The following is a 4,344-nucleotide window of genomic DNA, read 5'->3' as shown; positions in this document are numbered from 1 at the left end:
CTGAGACTGGTACTGCTGGCCAAGATAGCACCTGTAAGGCCACAACAAGGTATATATTAGTTGGCTAGTGGTGTGCAACATGGATACTTTGTAAGGCACAAGGCCACAGGCCAAATGATTTCAGCCACACAGAAACATCAATAGCCTATTAGTCCATGCCTTGTTGTGGCTCAGTTGAAATATTAATTATTTTTGGCTAACAGTTTTTTATTTTGGCACTGTGGTGGAGAGTTTGCAACACAGAAGGCAATTTGGATGTACTTTATAATACAGTGATTTTAATTACAGAGTAATTACAATATAGTTGTGCTTTCTGATATCTGTAACTATCAATCATTCATATATCTCAGTCTAAATACACAATGGAATTATTTAATACCCCGTTAGTTTAAAACATGTAGCTTTCAAATCCAGGTACATTAAGTACATTGCATTTAGACTGAAATTAGTCTGAAGGTATAATTTTGGTTGTGAAGCATAGATAATGTACCTGGATTCTAAAAATACATGTATTAACTATGAGGTTCTGAGGGTAGTTCAGTCATGTATTTTACTGTCTAGTTATAGGATCCTGTAGTAGTTACATGTATCAAAAGGGATAACTTTAGAGAAATTACACTATAATATACCAAGTATGGAAATAAAAAGGATAATAAAGGATCAAGTTATGAAGTTAACCTTCAGTTATGTTAATTACAGGGTCTGAAAAGCATAACCAATGTGCAATTATACTATAAGTGCAATGTAATGTAGATTTAGATCCAGAGAAAATAGAATCTGGTTCTTCAGTAATAGCTTCTTTACACTTTCCCTACAGTCGCTGTATTATAAAGTATAGCCCATTTTGAATATATTTATAGTTATTATTTTCCTTTAAAATAAAGTATGTAGCAGAAATGGAAGGGATATCAAGATGATTAGAGGCATAAGAAAACTTCCATATGAGGAGGGATTGAAAAGAGTGAGATGGTTAAGTTTAGAATGGAGATGAATAACAGAAGATACGATTAAGATGGCTTAAACTAACAAAGGACATAGAGTATGGAAGCTGGGCACCCGTATTTATTCCCAATTTATAAAACCAGCATAAGGGGATATTCTGCCTGATTCTGACAAAATCCTTAGTCAAACTCCAATTGACTCCAGTGGTGCATGTGATGAGGCGGCTGCCCCACACAGGTAGATGGAGGGTTAAAGCAGCCCTCAGGAAGGCTGTGCAAAACCCAACCAATGGGTTGAGGGCTTGTAGAGAGCCTATCAGGAGAAGGTTTGTTGGAGCAGCCAATCAGGGCCATATAAGAAGGGCTGCTCAAACACAGCAGGAACAGCCTCTCTCTGGAGTGCAAGGGAGAAAGTCTGGCTGCCTTAGAGGAGTACCTTGGATAGCTCAGTACTGGGCAGGGTTAGGAGAGCAATAGGGAGCTCCAGCCTGAGGGCTGCCAGGCTGAGGCCCCTGATACAAAGGGTGCTAGGGCTACAGGAAAGTGCCCCAGGAAAATAGGTGGCAGGAGTTGGAGGAGTGGCAGCACGTGGCTGCCAGCTATAGGGTCCCTGGGTCGGGGCCTGGAGTAGTGGGTGGACCTCCCCCATCCCTTTTTTCCTCCCACTTGCAACAGAGGTGGTGGCCTGTATTCAAATTGCAGTTTACCCCTTAATGTGAGGGGCTAGACTGAAGGCTGCAGTAGGGCACAGTGGCAAGTGGATGGATTAGAGACAGCTGGTTCCCCCAGAAATGGGGAGAAAGTGGAGTGGAGCACAGCTGCAGGGCTGTGCCCAGAAGAGGATGCTGCAGTTCAGGGAGTGACACGGCTCTTACAGGTGGAGCAGAAGTGACGGTGGTGAGACACCACTAAAAGAAGGTGCACTGGCAACCAAGAGCTAATTCCTAGCACGGCCAGCAGGAGGCGCTGTGGTGGTGAGTCCTGCTGCATTACAGTGCAGTATTGAAATGCACATATTTTATATTAAGCTTTGTCATATGTACTGTAATGCAGCTTTTCCCTACCAAACTGATTAACATTTATTCATAACCCCCCCCCCCCCACTCACCTTTAATTATGCACATAAGACAGTTCAAATGAAGGGTTTTGAGTATTCAGGTAAGGTATGGCTAGGACTTCAAGTAAAAAAATATTTTTTCAATCTAATAAGAGGATGAAGGTTCTAATACACTTTTAGATGGTTACTGATGTTTTAGTGCTAATGGTATCAGATCAGATGAATCCATACTAGTTGCATTCACATATCTGGAACCAATCCACTAGCCTGTATAGATCAGTAACCAGTTCATATTGACTTCTGATCAGTTTCCCAGCTGCATTAATCCTATTGGTATCATTTATTTGTCCATAGAGTTCTTTGCCATATAAATGCCTCATCAAACATTTACCCTCAATGGCCTTGTGAGGTAGGGAAGTATTATTATCCCCATTTTACAGAAAGGAAACTGAGGCACATTTGCTGAATAGCAAACGGGAAGTCTGTGGTAGAACCAAAAAGAGCACCTACATCTCCTGAGTTCCAGTGCAGTGCCTTAGCCATCAGGCCACACTTCCTTCATTACTAGCCTTGTGGCCTGGGGATCCATTCTTTTTTTGGAGACTTATTTTTGTAGACTTCTGTATATTTGCCCAATTAGCAATTTGTGCTCAAGATAGGCCAGCACAGAAACAGTGATGATGCTCCAGTTGGCAGAGAGGAACAGAGAAAGCTTACATCCATGCTTAGGCAGCCATATTAAAAAGACTCATGAGCCTCCCTTCATTTCCCTAGAAAAAATGACTAACAAGAATTCATTTCAAATGTGCCATATGGGCAAAAATCACAGGACAGAATAACTGATTTGAATAAGCGTCTCAGAAGCCATAAGCCTCATAAAACCCTTAGAAGGTTTCAGCCTTTCCATATGTCTACACTGCAAAATAACCTGCATGGCAGCGAGTCTCAGAGCCCATGCCAACTGATGTGGGCTTGCGCTGCAGGGCTAACAATAGCAGATGTTTCTGCTCGGGCTGGAGCCCAGGTTCTGAAACCCACACCACTCTGCAGGTTTCTGAGCCCTGGCTCCAACCTGAGCATGAATGTCTACACTTCTGTTTGACCTGGGCTCTGAAACTTGCTACCACTGGATATTTTTGTGCAGTTTAAACATACCCATAGAGTCTAAGCTCTGGTCTACACTACGAGTTTAGGTTGAATTTAGTAGCGTTAGATCGATTTAACCCTGCACCCGTTCACATGATGAAGCCATTTTTGTCGACTTAAAGGGCTCTTAAAATCGATTTCTGTACTCCTCCCCGACGAGGGGATTAGCGCTCAAATCAACATTGCCGGGTCGAATTTGGGTTAGTGTGGACGCAATTCGACGGTATTGGCCTCTGGGAGCTATCCCAGAATGCTCCATTGTGACTGCTCTGGACAGCGATCTCAATTCAGATGCACTGGCCAGGTAGACAGGAAAAGCCCGGGGACTTCTGAATTTCATTTCCTGTTTGGCCAGCGTGCCACAGGTGACCATGCAGAGCTCATCAGCAGAGGTGACCATGGAGTCCCAGAAATGCAAAAGAGCTCCAGCATGGACCGAACAGGAGGTATTGGATCTGATCGCTGTATGGGGAGATGAATCCATGCTATCAGAACTCTGTTCCAAAAGATGAAATGCCAAAATATTTGAAAAAATCTCCAAGGGCATGAAGGACAGAGGCTATAACAGGGACCGGCAGCAGTGCCGTGTGAAAATTAAGGAGCTCAGGCAAGCCTACCAAAGAACCAGCGGCAAACGGCCGCTCTGGGTCAGAGCCCCAGACATGCCACTTCTATGATGAGCTGCATGCAATTCTAAGGGGTGCCCCTACCACTGCCCCACCCCTGCACATGGACTCCTGCAAGGGGGGAGTCTCAAGCAACAGGGATAAGGATTTAGGGGATGAGGAAGATGACGATGATGAGGAGGAGGAGGACGATGAAACTGTTCTCCCTGACAGCCAGGAACGGTTTATCACCCAGGATCCAATACCCTCCGAACCCTCCCAAGGCGGGTTCCTGGACCTTGAAGGCGGAGAAGGCACCTCTGGTGAGTGTACCTTTGTAAATATAATACATGGTTTAAAAGCAAGCGTGTTTAATGATTAATTTGCCCTGAAGGCTTGGGATGCATTCGCAGCCAGTACAGCTACTGGAAAAGTCTGTTAACGTGTCTGGGGATGGAGCGGAAATCCTCCAGGGACATCTCCATGAAGCTTTCCTGGAGGTACTCCCAAAGCCTTTGCAAAAGGTTTCTGGGGAGGGCAGCCTTATTGCATCCTCCATGGTAGGACACTTTACCATGCCAGGCCAGTAGCACAT

This window comes from Natator depressus, chromosome 9 (genome assembly GCF_965152275.1).
Source record: "Natator depressus isolate rNatDep1 chromosome 9, rNatDep2.hap1, whole genome shotgun sequence".
Classification (NCBI taxonomy): domain Eukaryota; kingdom Metazoa; phylum Chordata; order Testudines; family Cheloniidae; genus Natator; species Natator depressus.
The sequence above is the reverse complement of the archived record's forward strand: the minus strand, read 5'-3'. Positions refer to the sequence as shown.